At 43.4% G+C, this 18,682-nt stretch overlaps 1 protein-coding gene across 4 annotated transcripts in view; it reads right to left on the bottom strand.

Moving 5' to 3' along the window:
• The window catches only part of TMEM63C (transmembrane protein 63C), a 739,018-nt gene that overhangs the window by 30,796 nt on the left and 689,540 nt on the right, over positions 1-18,682 (bottom strand). The window lies entirely within an intron of this gene.

Here is an 18,682-nt window from a genome sequence, read left to right as displayed (position 1 = left end):
GGGTGAAAATCTCCTAAAACCTTCAGTTTAGAAGGAAACAATGGGAATCCTTAACACTCTCTAGTCATGATTAAAGGCAGAAAACCATATGTTTGTGCCTAAAATGTAATGATCACCTATATCTCTGTGGGATTTAACCACAAAAGGAAAGTCACCATTTTTCTCCAGATTCAGTGTGATGACTGTTTTCCAGGTCATATGTAGCTCTGTCAGGACATGACATCATTCACTGACAAACATGGATCCAATAAGGTCAGTTTTTCAGGATTATAATATCAGATTGAGAAGCTACAAGCGGGCGAAGGTGGGAGAGAGAGAAAGAGAGCGAGAGAGAAGTTCCCCATTCTTCCTGGTCAAGTGGTTTTGAATTTGTTGAAGAGAGATGGCTTTCAGATAGCACCATTTCAGGCAGTGATTGATACAGTGCCTGTGGACAAGTCACGTCTGAAGCACTAAATAAGTCTAGTACATACAAGTTATGAGAAAGAGATCCGAGTATCTAAATGAGGGGTGCACACATAGGTGATTAGAATCAATATTTAATTGATGCTGTCTGTGAGTTTCTGAAGGATCCTTGGGATAAATGGAATCCGAAAAAAAGGACACAGAGGAATAACTCCAATGAGTCATGGTCCATTAGATTGGCAAATTTATGCAGTCATTGTCCCAGAAGCTCGAGGAGACAAACTGTGGGCATATCAAATTATATTTGATGACATAGTGGGTCAATATATTTTTGGAGTTTTCTTAAGTGTAGTTCTGACTCCTATGGGCATCAGAACACTGTATAGGGAAATAGAACATGAATAGATCACATGGATATAAACTGTGTGTCGCAGAGGTGCAGAGGGTCATTATTATAAGGCCACATAGGTAGTTTTTGGTGCATAGGTAAGCATTTAAACAAGGTGTTCCTGGGAACTGTTCATGGGACATAGGTGGTGCAGCCTCTCTGTGTATGTGACAAGGCACATTTTTGGGTCTGGGTGAAAATTTCAGTTAAAAGAACTACTTCCTAGTGAGCAGTTGGGGACAAAAAGTTATTTTTTCTGTATACATGTGCATCAAAAAGGTAAGGGAGGTTGGAGGTGGGTGGTGTTGGCATTCATCCGGTAGAGACAGAGCTTTGGTGGAAGTAATTAGGAAATATAATGGGCATTTTATATTTAAAAAAAAGTTTGTTTTTCATATTGAAACAAAAGAATCCAGAGAAGCAACATTTGTACATTTGGTATACGCAAACATAAAGGTAGGCAACAAGAAAAAAAGCATACCTTATGTTGACAAATGGTTACATTACTTCTCCAGAGAACAAGAGAGATTTAAAAGGTCAAAGAGAACAAAGTTCAAAAAGGTAAGAAGTCAGAGGTTTGGAGAAGGAGAGAATAGACCTGCGATAGGGTTTGCGGACCATGTAAGAATACTCCAAGCTATAAAGGTACTCAGGAATTTGTAAAAAGGTTGCTTGGTCATGTGAGGGTAGCAGGAATGGTGATGCTTGTGGCAGATTGACATTAGGGGTTTTGATCTTTGTATGTAGAAATCAAGGGTACACAAGGGGCGTCTGTAAAACTTATGGTAAGGATTTTTGCTGATTTAAAGAGCTTGTGTGATGTCCAGAAGCATCTGTGGGGGATCCAGTATTTACATTGGGAAATGACTGATGAGGCAGTGTCCCCCTTTCTCTTGTAAGTTTGTATTTTCTCTCTGGTTTTTGGGGGATAGTATTTTGTACATCTTTGTGGCCTGGTGACCATGAGTATATAATTGCTTAATCCATTTGATTAAGTCTGGTGTATTGGAAGTTCCAATTTCTGTCTATGGTAATTTGAGGAAATCAAAATACTTCGTTTGGGATGTGTTTTGTTGAAGGGTGGCAAAGGAGATGAGGTTATCCTTGTTTACCAAATCTTTAACATAGAGGGTATATTTTTGATCAACCTTTGCCAGAATGGCATTCTCCCTTCAGTTTTTATATGTGGATTATCCCATAATGACCCTGGGGCGAATTGTGTATTTTGATAATACTTAGTTTGTCTAGAAATGTAAGGGCTTCTATAAAGTCATTTCAAATATTGTACGAGTGTTTAACTGTAAGGTGTTTCATTGTTAGGGCAGCAAATGGAGGTACAGATTACAGCAGGTCCTTTTCTATTTAGACCCAAATAGGTGGTGGTGGTGCTTTAAATTCTTTCTTCAGCCAGTACATGTATTAGAAAGGCAATTTGGTATTTAAATACATTTGGAGAGCTTACACCACCCTTTTTCTTATCCAGCCTAAGTTTTTTTTGTTGCAAATCTCTGCTTCTTGTTTTGCGAAAAGAAGTTTAATATTAGCTTGTCAACTAATTTGTAAAAATGAGAAGATAGTTGTGGTGCGAACATACTAATTACGAAATTGATCTGAGGTGCTATCATCATTTTGAAACAATCTAATCTGTCTCGCCAGATTATATGTATTTAGATGACCATGCATCAATTAGGTTCTGGGTTTGGTTAGTGTTGTTTTTTTAATCTAATCTTTGGTGCTTTGAATGGAGTTACAGAAGTGCAAGCCTACATATTTAATAATTTTTAGATTGCCATTTGAGGTTAGTATTACTAATTTGATTGAGTAGATAAGTGATTTAGGGGAAAGGCCTCTGCTTTTTCTGTGTTTAATGTATAACCTGAAACTTTGGCCTAAGACTTTATTATATCTAGAGTAGCTTTCATTGGGGTGTCTGCCTACTCTGAGAAAATCCCAATGTTGTTTGCACAAGCCTCAATCTTCTGGAGGCTGAACTAAAAGGGAATCCATTTGCTTTGTTAGTTTTGGCAGATGTTTATCAGAAGATTTTCAACAGTTAAGAGGAAAAGTAGTTGTGGTAATGGGCAGCCTGGCCTTCCTCCCTGAGAGTTTAAAGTTGTCTGAAAGGGAGCCATTAATTCTGACCTGGACTATGGGATTGGCGTGTATGGTAAAAACCATGCATTTGAAAATGGGCCCTAGATCATATTCGCGTATTACTGTTCTCTGGAAGGTCCATGAGACCTTATGAAAGGCCTTTTAAATATAGAAGGGCGTGGCCTTTTTAGGTGAAGATAATAGTTTTGCTCCTTCTGTTACATGTGTAAATAATCTAATATTATCTGCTGCCATTCGATCTTTAATCAAACCAGTTTGCGAGGGGTGTATTAGGGATGCAAGATGTTCCTCTAGTGTAGATACTAGTGAATATTTTACAGTCCTCATTCAATAGTAATATTGGTCTATAATTATTAATGTCTAGGGGGTCCGTATTCTCCTTATCTATTACCGCTATTGTAGCTTCCGAGAAACTGGGTCCCATTCTCCCAGTAGCTGCATAGTGGACAAAAAGCTCCCCCAGGTGGTTTATCAAGTGTGGTTGGAAGGACTTGTAGAAACTAGTAGGAAACCCATCGGGTCCGGGTGCTTTACCTATTTTGAGGGAATTGCCTTAATGATTTCAGATGTAACAACTGTTTTGCTTAGTTCTGTTTGTGCCTCTTTGTTTAATTTTGGAAGGGTGATGTTATCTAAGTATTTATGACATGCATTATGATCTGGATGTTTATCTGGGTTGCATAGGTCTTTGTAATATTCATGGAAGATCCAGGCAACTTCTTTTATATCCGTCTCTATCTTACAGATTTTGCTTCTTATCGCTGTGATCGGTGAATTGGCATTCCTTGATTTAAGAATACCGGCCAATATCTTCCTTTTCCCTGCCCTATACATTTGAATTTTTTTTTTGCCTTTAGATTGTTGACCCAAATATGTTCTTGTCCACTAATTATTTTTTTCTATTCATATTTTAGGGATTTCCATTTGTTTATTAACTCATTTTTTTCTTTCTTAATTAGCATGTGTTCTTGCCATTTAATTTCGATCGCTAGTTCATTTATTTTTTATTAGCTTTTTTGTTTTTATTGGACATGCGTATTATTGCCCACCCAATAGTACCTTTAATCACTTCTCACATTGTTTAGGTGAGAAAGATAGAGATGTATTTTATCTACATTAGTTAAGAATTGTTTTAGCAGCTTCTTCTGTGGCTTTGGTTTCTAGGTCATTTATAATTTCCTCATTCATTCTCCATAAATTCTCCTTTTTTTATGGTTTTGTAATGGTTATATCTAGTAGGATGCAACTGTGATCCAAGAACAGCATTGGCGCAATTTGTTGGTGCGGCGTAACTTGGAGTTGTGGTTTCATTTGTTAAAATTTAATTCAATCTGGAGTGTGAGTTGTGTGGGTGAGAGTAAAGTAAACTAACTACCCGCTGGGTGATTTAATCTCCAAATATATGATCATTTCTAAGGGTGCAAAGGTTTATCAGTTGTTATTGGCTTTTATTTGGATGGTATATAAATGAGGACTGTCTATATAGGGCTACGTCCAAAGGTATGTTAAACTCTTCCCCTAGTTTGACATTTGTATTTTGTTGATGCTCATGAAAAGTTAGGGTCATCAGATGTGGGGATATATATATATATATATATATATATATATATATATATATATATATATATTCACTGAAAAAACCATAGGTTTCACACCAGTTATAGTTAGGTGGAAATTTTACTCGCATAAAACCATTGAAATTCCCACGTTATAGTTAGTTGGACTCACTATAACTTGCGCGTGCAATGCAGTGCTGATGACGTCACATATTACATCACTCATGACATGGTCAGTGACATCACTCATGACATCACTGATGACATCTCAAATCAGCAGTGCATTGCACGCGCAAGTTATAGTGAGTCCAACTAACTATAACGTGGGAATTTCAATGGTTTTATGCGAGTAAAATTTCCACCTAACTATAACTGGTGTGAAACCTATGGTTTTTTCAGTGAATTTAATAGGTTTTTTAAATGCTAATTCCTAACTATAACTGGTGTGAAACCTATGGTTTTTTCAGTGAATATATATATATATATATATATATATATATATATATATATATATATATATATATCTATATCTCGGAAACAAAAAGAAGCCACACTGCCGTCCCGGGTCCCCAGGAAGAACAGAAGACTCCACGATTCCAATATCAGGCAAAGGATTATTTATTAAGCAGCGCTTAACAAAAGTGAAAACTGACGCGTTTCGGGCGGATGCCCTTGATCACAGTCAATTGTAAACCCCATCACACCTGAACTTTTAAATTGCTTGTGCATACCATGTGACACCTATAGACACTGAAAACATATTGTGATTACGTATTTGATGGCATGAGTTCGGGATGAGGGGAAGAAAGACACATTATAATGACGTGACTTTAGTGTCCCTGACACACATAAAAATAAATATCTGAATCAATTCATGTAAATTTGTGACAAAATTCTGTCTGCATAAATGCTTAATGACACATATTTACAAATATTAAAAGGGCAACAGGATGACAATCTTCGTCTGTGCATATACTTAATAAGTAAGTTGGTTGTGTGATTACTGGCTATGTTATCGTCACATACTGAAATCTAAGCATAATCTAAATAATACATAAATACAGAACATAATCATTATATACACATAAATATATATATCACTCATGTATATACATAATATCATTGTCTGTTATTACTCTGAACATATGTTCTAGAGACCATATACCATATATATATATGCTGGAGACACTATATTCAGTAGATACCAGCTTGATACTCAATAAATACTATACATATATACAAAAATACAAAAAAAAAACAATCTTTACCCTATTTACATATTTGTGGGGACATCTTTATGTGTCGATGGCAACCCCACCTGGGTGCACTCCCATAAAATTTCTATGGCAAAATGAAACCCCTCATTTTGTTCCTTTTCAAATTAAATGTATTAAGTGTTACCACTTTATTCCAATCAAGATGACTTCAGGTGTGCCATACTTTTGTCATAAGTAAGACTGTTAGCGTTCTAGTTGTTCTTTAGAACACTCTGGGACATTCTGTCATTGGGCTATAGTTGGGCTACATCTGGCTGATATTTGGGCTACATTTGGGCTCTTTTGTCTCTGGTGGCCATCTTGGGAGACTGCATATCAGAATTTTTTTCATGAAATATAAGTCTTTGCAGATAACGAAAAATCGTGTAAAAAAAAAGAAAAGGAATCGAGCAAAATCAGTAGGTCACTAATGGGATCTCTTTTTGACCTCGCTAAAATAGAAACATTAGGAACAACCCCTCATGACAAATACAAAACTAGTGAGATGAACTGAACTCCACACAATGATGGCTGCAAAACAGCTCGGCTCCGCCACCCACCCCGCCCAAAATAACGATAAAGAGCGGCTGCCATGATTGGTTGCGGAATGGCCACGACGGAGCTACGAAATGGTGGTGCTCTCATGCTAACCCCAGCTTCAGTCTGAAACATCCAGAAACACTGTAGACTACCAATTCGATCAGTTCCGGTAGCGCCCCAATGTAACCCGGTAGAGAAGAACTAGCCCTCCCCTCTTTGACTGATGGTTCTTGTTGCCTGTCCCTTCTGTTGTCATTTAACAGAACTATTTAGCCTGCTGAAAGGGGTTGTGTTCCGACCGCTGGTTGGTGGAGACATTTTGACTATATTCTGGACCTGCGTTGTCGCGTAATGCGTCATATGACGCGCCGCGTTAGCGCATCCGGAAGTCATCCGGGGCGCGACGCGCAGCGCGTAACGTAAGCATAACAAGTCATGTGACTTGTTAATAAAACTTTTCATTGGTTCATTTTACTTTTCTTATTCTAATGATGAAAGGCTTGGTCATATGACCTAAAAATTATGCTTTTTATTACTTCAGAACATTATTTTTTCTTAAATATATGTTATAATGTTCCAGGCTAATGTACTTTCCCGGAAAATTTACAACTGTCCTACAAGTAAAATATATTCTTTTTTCGAGAAAAAGAGCGTTTCTTCGTCCCATGACGGAGCCGTTGAGCAAAAGAGGGTCGACCTGCTGTCTTAGTCGCCGATACGCCTGAATATGAGATTCTTATCGATCACTTTATGTTGCAGGAGTAGAAAACACAACAGCCCTTGACCATTTATCTTTACTGCGTTCCTGCGTATTATACCTTTTACCCTTCATGTAATTGGTCTGCTTTATTTCACTTGCCTTTTAATGATTCTAAAACAGTGATTATTAATTAAAACTTTACCAATGTATATACTACTACCATGTTTTCTTTTAAAAACCTTTATTGTGAAAATTTCATTATACAAATACGAGCCTATAACCACGTGGGCCGGCCACGGAGCAAACTGTAATCGTATATGATGAGTAGACATTTACACTGTAGAGGAACGTAACGGGCGGGCCATTAGGTTGCAAGAACTAAGGTGTCTAACAGTTGCGGAATCGGTGGACGTACATTTTATAATTAAAATACGACAGGGCCAGTTACAATAAAATTATCTAGATATACATTTGCGGGCAAGTACCATGGGTGACGTTAATTCGAACTTTCAATAGTACAGTAATCAATAACACATCAGAACTTAATATCAATAGGGATGTCGAAATATTCAATCAATTCTCGTCCCCGCCCGCCATATCCTTCAAAACTGCATACGTATCTCGTGATTTCAAGGTTCTGCAACCAGTACACAACAAGGAGTTACGAGTCCCATTTATTCCGGCGCCATTTTGGGCGAGGACGGGCAGGTCCAGGATATAGTCAAAATGTCTCTACCAACCATCGACTATGATGATGTTCATATGCTGTATTTATTAGAGTAACACTCATCTGTCCACATGAAATTAATTTGCCACAATCTAAACATGTCATTTTAATCTTTCCAAAGTTCTAAATATTTGGGACCATTTCCCTTGCCTCTGATGCTGTCAGTGCCACTTCTTTGATGAATGTACTGGCAGGTCGGGGGTTCTCCTCCAAATCTCTCTTTTATGCAGCACTATAATTAATTGGTGCCACCTCTCCATATGACGATGCATGGTATAGTTACCATAACTATATTTTTTTTCGGTTCCTCTGGAGAGTACATCGTGGCAGATGAAGCGTGTAACGTACCGGGCATTTACATTTTTTTGCATGTACAGGAAAGGAAAAAAAAAAATCGAGCGTCCGAGTTCTAAAGTGTCCCAGGGCCATTTTAGTAGACCAGGCCCAAATCCAAAGAACAAGCCGCCATTTTGAGAGTCCTGTTGCAGCCGCCTGTCGCTGTAGCATCAAGAGCAGCTGAAACTCAGCTGAATGGCAACTGAAACGGTAAAGGGGCGCCCCACTACAGCAGACGAGCCTCCACCTAGGAACGCCCGTTCACGCCGCCTCCCCCCCCCCCCCTTCGGGCACCCCACGCCGTTATTCGGAGCAGTATTGTAGGATGGCCACACCAGTGCGGCAACTTGCTAGACATCACCTCGGTGGTAACCGAATCTCAGCGCCTTTTGGTGTCTTCTCTTCAGAAAATATTGTTGCGCTGCCTTTGGCCCCATTCGCACATCGGTCCGCTACTGACGCCATCTCACAGGCTAATGGGGCGCCCCACGCCGAGTTTCAGCATTGTAGGATGACCACACCAGTACAGCAACTTGCTAGACATCACCTCGGTGCCATCCGGATCTTCGCATCTCAACGCCTAGTGGTATCTTCCATACAGAAAATATTGTTGCGCTGCCTTTGGCCCCATTCGCACATCGGTCCGCTACTGACACCATCTCACAGGCCAACAGGGCGCCCCACGCCGACTTTTACCATTGTAGGATGGCCACACCAGTGCCACAACTTGCTAGACACCACCTCGGTGCCATCCGGATCTTGGCATCTCAGCGCCTTGTGGTGTCTTCTATTCAGAAAATATTGTTGCGCTGCCTTTGGCCCCATTCGCACATCGGTCCGCTACTGACGCCATCTCACAGGCCAACGGGGCGCCCCACGCCGACTTTCAACATTGTAGGATGGCCACACCAGTGCGGCAACTTGCTAGACACCACCTCGGTGCCATCCGGATCTTGGCATCTCAGCGCCTTGTGGTGTCTTCTAGTCAGAAAATATTGTTGCGCTGCCTTTGGCCCCATTCGCACATCGGTCCGCTACTGACGCCATCTCACAGGCCAACAGGGCGCCCCACGCCGACTTTTACCATTGTAGGATGGCCACACCAGTGCCACAACTTGCTAGACACCACCTCGGTGCCATCCGGATCTTGGCATCTCAGCGCTTGTGGTGTCTTCTATTCAGAAAACATTGTTGCGTTGCCTTTGGCACCATTCGCACATCGGTCCGCTACTGACGCCATCTCACAGGCCAACGGGGCGCCCCACGCCGACTTTCAACATTGTAGGATGGCCACACCAGTGCACCTTACTAGACACCACCTCGGTGCCATCCGGATCTTGGCGCGTTGTGCTGCCTTCGGCCTATTCGCATATCGGTCCGCTACTGACGCAAACTCACAGGCCAACAGGGCGCCCCACGCCGACTTTCAGCATTGTAGGATGGCCACACCAGTGCTGCAACTTGCTGGACACCACCTCGGTGCCATCCGGATCTTGGCGCGTTGTGTTGCCTTCGGCCTATTCGCACATCGGTCCGCTACTGACGCCGCCTCACGTGCCAACGTATTTTCTCCGCATTTTATACCCTATGCCGCATAACAGGTCATGTGACTTGTTTATAAAACTTTTCATTGGTTCATTTTACTTTTGGTTTCCTAATGATGGAAGGCTTGATCATATGACCTAAAAACAACACTTTTCATTGGATGAAAACTTTTTCTTTTCCCCAAACGATGAAAGCCCCACCTTGTTTCTGGATGTTTCAGACTGAAGCTGGCGTCACCATGAAAGCACCACCATCTCGTGGCTCCGTCGTAGTCATTCCGCGAGCAATCATGGCAGCCGCTCCCCACCAGAAGCCTGCAGGAGTCGGGGGCCCCCAAAACTTTTGATGAATCCTCAAGGCGGAGGGGACGCTTTCGAGAATGGGGTCCAAGACCTAGCAGACAAGCGTCCGATTTCCAAGGTGTCCCAGGGCCATTTCAGTGGACCAGGCCCAAAAAGGAAACAGCCTGCCGCCATTTTGAGAATCCTGTGACAGCCGCCTATCGCTGCACCGCAAGAGTGGGCGCAACTCAGCTGAATTGCGGCTTTTGACACAGTGGACCAAAAGCGGACGGAATGGCAACTGAAACGGTAAAGGGGCGCCCCACTACAACAGACGAGACTCCACCTGGAGAGGCCCGTTCACGCCGCCTCCCCTGGGGCGCCCCACGCCGTTATTCGGAGCAGCATTGTAGGATACCAAAACCAGTGCGGCAACTTACTGGGCATCACCTTGGTGCCATCGTTCTGCTGCCTTGGAACTATTCGCACAACAGTTTGCTACTGATGACCCACCCCCCGCGACGCCCCACGCCGGATTCCGAAATCAGTGAAATCTGGACGTTGTGCTGCATTGGGACTATTCGCACAGCCGACCGCTACTTCGTTGTTTTTCCCTAAAAATGTTTATATGTTATTACTGTTTTTGTTTTCTTGTATATATTTATAAGTTATTAAAGTTTTATAATCTTACTACTTTGTTGGAGTGCTATATATTTTTAATGTGACACATAATTGTAAAAACTTTGATGTACAAAGAGTCATCCCTGGAATCTTCCGCTTCAGGCTCGGTCCCCTCCCCAATCACAATACAGGATGGTTTTCAGATAATAGGAACGCGTCTGCTGTGACGGATCTCATCGAGTGTGGGCCTTGATCTACTATAACTCCTTTGAAGAGGGGTGATTCTTTACAGCTGGGGCCATAAACTACATCTGCAGGGCTAGCTGATACCCTAGGACCGGCCTGGACAATCGGACACAGAGGAAAAGGAGTGTCAGAGGGTGCGGTAGTGAATAGGGCGAAAGGGAGGTGTCGGGCGGGCACAGGGTGTGATTCTCAGGGAAGAGCAGCGCAGATGGGGGGTGGTTTATTACCCATGCATAAGACAGAGAGCGGGGGTGACCACTGCCTGGGGGAGATGCTTGCGAGGGTGGGGAGCCATGCTAAGGATCGACAGCGTGCAGAGAGTGGGTCTGGTAAAGGCATCTAAAATGACTGCCGTGCACGACAAAAGTGTGGCATTTGAAAAAAGGCAAGATGGCGCAGACAATGTTTTTCAACACTTCCTGATTTCCTTCGAATCGAACGTTAACAGACGTTGGGGCATATTACCAAAGTTAAGCGATATTTATCCCTAACGATGCTTAGCAACGAATTTTTTACCGCTAAGCATCTTCAGAAATTATCGCAGATAAACCTTGCTATTATCAAGGTTTATCGCAAATACGATAAAAAACGACCGCAATGCATTAATATCGCTGAAAACTCAGCGATATTCATGCATTACCGAGCTAATGCTCTTAGCCATGTTATCCACCTCCCATTGGATAACATGGCTAAGAACTGCTCAGGGCAGGTGGTAGCTTTTGGAGATATTCGCGCTTATCGCGAATATTTCCAAAAGTTGGTAATAGGAGATAGCGATGTTAGCGACTGTTTCCAGTCGCTAACATCTTGGCATGCCCACTTTGCATGTCATTAGTGATAAATATCACTTACATGCAAAGTGGGGCCCAAGATGGTTGCTATCTCCTACTAGCCGTCGCTAACTGGTGTTAGCAACAGCTAGGTAATACAGAGATAATTTTATCTCCGCGAAGCGGAGCGCTGTTACAGATATATATCTTGTTTTTGAACGTTAATTTCTCAAAATCCACTGAAGCACATATATTGAGACCTAGCAAAGGCACATCGAGCTACCAGTCCCTACAATTTTGCCAAGTTTCGTGCAAATCCATTCAGCCGTTCGATTATTATTATTATTATTTTTTTTGCCCCGCGGGGCCCTTTTAAAACCTCCACATCAAACCTAAGAGGTCAAGGAGGATCTACTATGCCCCCTTATGGTCATTTGCCCCTTCGCTTTGGCCTCCTCTTGTCTCTCAATCCTACCGAGAGACAAGATGGCGGCCGCTACGGACTGTTTGCAATGTTTACAGACGCCGGAGAACCAATCAGCTTCGCAAACCTCCGTTACGCGAAGCGGAGCGCTGTTACAGATATATATCTTTTTTTGAACGTTAATTTCTCAAAATCCACTGGAGCACATATATTGAGACCTAGCAAAGGCACATCGGGCTACCAGTCCCTAATATTTTACCAAGTTTCGTGCAAATCCATTCAGCCGTTCGATTATTATTATTATTTTTGTTTTTGCCCCGCGGGGCCCTTTTAAAACCTCCACATCAAACCTAGGGGGTCAGCGAGGATCTACTATGCCCCCTTATGGTCATTTGCCCCTTCGCTTTGGCCTCCTCTTGTCTCTCGATCCTACCGAGAGACAAGATGGCGGCCGCTACGGACTGTTTGCAATGTTCACAGATGCCGGAGAACCAATCAGCTTCGCTTCACAAAGCTCCGTACCGCGAAAAGTCCGCGAACCGGAGCGCTGCCCGGTCCGCTGTTACAGATATATATCTTTTTTTGAACGTTAATTTCTCAAAATCCACTGAAGCACATATATTGAGACCTAGCAAAGGCACATCGGGCTACCAGTCCCTACAATTTTGCCAAGTTTCGTGCAAATCCATTCAGCCGTTCGGGCTAAAAGTGAGGCCAACCGCCTTATGGAAAACTCAATGTTAAAAACACGTTTTGGGACCCCCTTTTTTCTCGGCCCCCCCTTGACGAACCCCCCCCAAATTTTCAAGGGCTGCTCAGAAACAAAATGTGCCATTTTCCTGAAAATTTCAGCCAATTCCGTCCACAAACGCCAAAGTTATTAGACATAGAATTTTCAAAAATCCCATAGAGAAAATATCCTAACTATATATACCTACTGGCGACCGCCAGTAGGTAATATATATATATATATATATATATATATATATATATATATATATATATATATATATATATATATATATATAGTTCTATGCCGTCTTTATTAATTCTGGTAATTAAACATCATCTTTCATTGCCCTGTATATCACTAATTAGTTTACCTCCTGTTTTCTTAAAGAAGAATGTAGGAACCCGGTTTTCCTTTTTATTTGGGGATCATGAATATTCTGAGTACAACTGTCCTAGAATGTTGTGTTCTGTTGTGTTTCTTGTAACAAGAGGATGTCCCCTAGTCGCAATATTTGATTTTTTCATCATTTTACTGGGTGATGCATATCTTTGGTGTTCAATTATAGGAGTATATTAGCATTGTTAGTCATTGAAAGGTTTCAAGGATGGTGGGTGATACCAGTACACTATAGTTTCTTCTTACATAAGCACCTGTTAGGTTGTGTATGTCTGTGTGGGTGTGTAGGATATAACACACATCATTTTCTAAAACAGACATTTAGAGATGAAATATGACTGCCTGGAAAGGAAAGACGTATAAAAATAGAAAGGAAAGAGAAGAATGTTTAACAAAGGAAAACAAGAGAAAAACATAAGTAGATTAACACCTACAAACCCAACCTGTAAGGTACCCTCCAATCCCAGATGGTATTGCAGAGATAAGAGAGCCTCAAGACCTCTGGAGCGAGCACTCTCAACCAAGTTAGAGAAGTAGTTTACATATTAGATTGTAAAAGAGCCGCATATAACATCATAGAACACCATATAACTTCTGGTGTAATAACATTCATGAAAACCTTCATGACACAATATTCAAACCAGAATGGCCAGTCTAAATAAAATGTTCATCGCTTTACTGAGTTTCAGTATAAGCCCTGTATCAGCACTGTTTCTGTCATGCGCGTACTCGACCAAATATTAACTGAGAATAAATCACCAAGACCCAATAGTCTAACAGATCACAGCTTTATACAAGCGAACACTCTGGTAATAACAGTAGGCATGCACAATACTGTAATACTTTATTACAATTAAAACAGATGTGAATGTAGATGGCTTACAGCTATCTTGCATGATGATGAAGTGTATTGGTAGTGAGGAGGCAGATTATGCGACAAAAGCATGTAAGTAAATATGATGGCAAAGAGGCAATGCGGTATATCCCTGAAACCTTGTGTGCGAGTTAAGAGTGTGATCTGAAGTTTATGCCTCAAAGGGTATGGGTATTGTGCCTGAGGGCGTGTAGGAAGCTGGCTCTGTATATACTATACCAAAGTAAGGTATAGTGTGCACAGAGTCCGGTGGATCCCCAAAGGTATAGCAGAGGCTAAAGTAGATAATACCTTACTCTCTTTTGTGGTAGTGTGGCTGAACAGTCAGGCTTATCAGGAGGGTAGTCTTAAGCATTTGTTGTACACACTCAGGCAAGAAATGATATCACACACTCAAAGACTGAATCCAGACCAATTGTTTGTATAAAATTATTTTGCTGTTTTATTTTTAGAACCAAGATTTACTTAGTAGCAGGTAAGTTAAACTCTTCATACACCATGGCTTTTCAAAATACAGTGAACACTGGCTTTGTAGGAACATTGAGATGACTTTCAATGGATAAAATGATTTGCAAAATGTTAAAAAATGCATATAATTACTTTTAGATTACTGTTCTAGTTTGGTATGAAACACACTGCTTTCATAGTTTAAACAACATAGGACATTTGTAAGCAGGTTAGCTCTTGTGAAGGCAATAGGTCACTTTTTGTTCAGTACAATACAGTTCAACACTTCGAATTTTCAGAAAAACCCCACCATTCAGTCCTATGGGGAAAAGAAAGTGTTAAGTTTACAGGTGAGTAAAACGGTTTTAGGGTTGGAATTTTGGGGGTAGAACCAGGGTTCCCCAAGGGTCAGGTTGGCACTCAAGGGGCACCACCAGCGGCACTATGGGGCCGGGTGTAGGGTGCCAATGTTAGCCAATGGGGCTAAAGGGATCCTTGGTTGGGGGCCGCTCACGGGCAGGCCACTCGGTCTCAGGTGTCAAGCTCCTAGGGTTAAGGTCAGGGCAAAAGGGGTCCCAGCTTGGCACAAAGTCCACACCGCCAGTGGCGCTGCGGCAGCTGGGTGCTCAGGTGGTGTTGGGAGCCCAATGCCTTCCAATGGAGGACGACAGTCCCAAAAATGGACTGCAGGCCGGAGCCAGAAGACTGGATGAAGGCAACCAACAACTGGAGGATAAAGATGAAGAGTAGCTGGACACCAGGACACTGTTGGTCAGGCACCTCAGGACTCAGGAGCTGCGGGTGCAGGGGTGTCATTTCAAGTCAGATTCTTCTCACTGGTTCCAGTAGCGGTTGGGGGACCCTTCAGGATGAGGCTGCAGGCATAGAGGAGAAGGTCGATGGAAGTGGTCCAACACTGGCACTCTGGTCAGGATCACTGGGGGAATCTCGCTCGGACTCAGCCGTGGGCATCGGGTGCAGAGTGGTGAGGACCCGCAGATCCGGCTGGATCTGGAATAGTGACTTGGTTTGGTGTCCACTGGAGATATGAGTTCTTTTAGAAAGCAGGGCAGGTTCTCCGGGTTCTTGGAGGCTGCTGGCTGCAGGACATGCCAGGTTCAGCTCACAGGAGTTCAGAGCAGGAGACAGGATGGTGGGGCTGGCACCAAAGCAGCAGTCGTCGTCGTCCTCTTCTGCAGCACTGCTCTTCGGTCCTTCTTCTTGTCGCATTGCATCTTGAGAGGCAAGGTTCAGGGGTGCCCCTACATACTAGATATGGGGTGTTACAGGGGTGTGAAGGTTAGGACCAATGGGTCCCTTCCCTGGGGTGTCTACACCCCCTGGTATGTCACCCTTCAATGGGAGGTGGGCCTAAGCCTCTTCTTGCTTGGAGGGGTCCACCCATCTATAAGATGGTAGAGACTGAGATGTGTGCTTCACATCGCCTTCCCCACCTGTGGAGGGGGAGTTTGTCAATGGTGGGTACACCTCCCTTCCTGGCTAGGGTTTCCCACGGGTTCTCATGCCAAAATGGGGCTCAGAAAAGCAGGGAGCCAGTTGCTGATAGCAGCAAAAGGCTGGGGGTAGCGAACAAAGGCAGCAGGCCTTTCAAGCTCCCTCTTCAAGGACCCTGCCCATCCTGGGGCAGGAGGCACAACACCTCTGCCCAGGATGTGCTTTGTTCCCGGAACCAGAGAGCGGAGGGATCTCTATCCAGAGGTCGGGAAACCTGTCTGGTGGTGGCAGATGGCTGGAAGTCAGTCAGAAACCACACCAGAGTTGGTCCATTTTCAGGGGGCATCTCTAAGATGCCCTCTGTGTGCATTTGTCATTAAATCCAACACTGGCATCAGTATCGGTTTAATGTGAAGGGAAGTTTGATACCAAACTTCCCAGACTTTAGTAAAGCCATCATGGAGCTATGGAGCTGTGGAGTTCGTGTTGACAAACTCCCAGCCCATGTACTCAAAATGGCTTCATTGCATTTCCAATGTCTATGAATGGCACAGACACTGTAGGGGCATAATGCTCTTGCAGCTATGCCCTCACCTGGATATGGCGCATTGCTGGAAATGGCCCTTCTTGCAGGGTTATCCCCAAACTTTTGCTTCTTCCTCCTATTTTTTTCCTGATCTGTTGTTGTTGGCTAGTGGACTCAGGGCATTTTACCACTGCTTATCAGCACTAAAGTGCATATGCTCCCTGTGTAAATTGATATTGTGATTGGTTCTCCCTGACTGGCATATTTGTTTTACCAGTAGGTCCCTAGTAAAGTGCACTGAGTGTGCCAGGGCTGGTAAATCAAATGCTGCTAGTGGGCTTACAGCGCTGATTGTGCCACCCACATGAGTAGCCCAGAAAAGAGGACTCAGACCTGCCACCGCAGTGCCTGTGCGCAGGTTGTTAACTGCCATGTCGACTTGGCAAGTGCACCCTCTTGCCAGTCCCTACCCTTCCCTTTTCTTACACAAAGGACACCCCATGGTAGGCACAAGGTACCCCCCCCCCCCCCGGGCAGGGTACAGTGTATGTGAAAGGTAGGACATGTACTGATGTGTGTAACATGCCCTGATAGCGAAATACTGCTAATTTAGTTTTTCACTATTGAAAGGCTATCATGCTCCATAGGACGGAATGGGGAATGCTTTGTAACATTTTACAAGCATATCTTCCCATAGAGATAAGATGGAAACATTTTGTTTAGTATCCTGAACTCAGGATTTAATAACACATCTTTTTTTATTAAAGATGGTTTTTAAATTGTGTGTTTGAAAATAACACTTTTTAGAAAGTGGCTATTTTCTTGTCCAACCACCCTGTGTGCCTCTGCCTGGTTGTGGATTGACTGTCCGGCTTTGGAGTGACAGGGGCTGGGGAGGTGCAGTGGCTTCAGGAGTCTGGATGAGTCCGCAATAGGCTGAATATGCCTGATCTGCATTTGGAGTGGTGGGAGGAGTAGCACCTGTACCTAAATAGGTATGTGCCTGCCTTCCACAATGCTGGCTCCGCCCACCTGTGGTGTGTCCGGAGTCAAGGCTCACACTGACAATGGATGTTGTTGTGCACTTGCAGAGTGCCCCCCAGAACTGGTTTGAACTGGGCTCAGAGCCCCTTGCACAAAGAGAACAAAGACATTTTGGGGTATAAGTATCAGACCCAAAACCCTAGACTTTAGATCATGCCTGGAATTCAAGAGGAATCTTTGCCAAGGAGAAGAGCTGGAGAGACCGAGGAGAAGCACTGCCATTGCAGTGTGTCTGGGGTTGGCCTGCAGTTGCTGTTTCTGCAGAGGAAAGGAGAAGGACTTTGCTGTGTCCCCTGCTTGAGGGAGATCTCCAAGGGCCTGAAGTGAGCTGGCCTCCTGTTCAGAAGTCTCAGGGAAACAAAGACTTCACCCCCAGCTGCCCTGAACTATGCTGCTGTGAGGTCTAGCCTGCCAAGAGGTGCCTGTACCAGTTTTGAGCCTCTGGAGTTTGTTGCAGCTATTTGGGAGCTGGAAGAAAGAAGAAATGTGAAAAACTGCTAAAATCAAAGCATCGCTCTTCTTGCGGCTGTTTTCTCGACGCATCTCCACGGCACAAGAAGAATTTCCACGCATCGCTGTGCTGCTGCGAAACCCTTTGTAGCTCCTGTCAGTACTGCAAGAATCAATGCAGCGAGGAATCGCGGCTGAAGAGAACCGACGCAGCGCCGCTCGACGCTGCCACATCAATCGCCGCCGCATCCTGGATTTCCACGCATCATACCTGTGTGACACGCTTTCTAGATGATTAACCTGCGAACCGGAACCGTCACAAGAATCGACGCATCACTCCCCAAACATACTGGATTTGACGTAACTTGTCCTTGGCGTGTCGCAGAACTGTGGCATCGCCTCCCCAAGGTCTCAGGAGTGTCACATCTCTTTGTTTTCCGACTCTGCGGCAGTTTGGCTTTAGGAACTTTGACGTATCTACAGGCACTTTGGGGAAAAGTCACGCATCCATAGTTTTCTATGGTACAAATTCCTGAAACCTTTTGAAAGTAATATTTTTTACTATGTTCAATTTTTGTCGGTTTGGTCTTGTTTAGTTTAGATAAAGATACTTTATTTTTCTAAACTGGTGTGGTGTCCATTTGTGGTGTTTTCACGGTATTACTACAGTGTTGGTAAAAATACTTTACACATAGCCTTTGGGATAAGCCTGTGTGCTCGTGCCAAGCTACCGAGGGGAGAGCAGGGGTTATCTAAAGAGTGTATCCCCTTGCCCTGACTAGAAGCAAGGGTCCCTATTTGGACAAAGGTACCTACCTCTGCCAGCTATAGACCCCCATTTCTAACA

Source organism: Lissotriton helveticus, chromosome 9 (genome assembly GCF_964261635.1).
Source record: "Lissotriton helveticus chromosome 9, aLisHel1.1, whole genome shotgun sequence".
Lineage (NCBI taxonomy): Eukaryota > Metazoa > Chordata > Amphibia > Caudata > Salamandridae > Lissotriton > Lissotriton helveticus.
The sequence above is the reverse complement of the archived record's forward strand: the minus strand, read 5'-3'. Positions and strand labels throughout refer to the sequence as shown.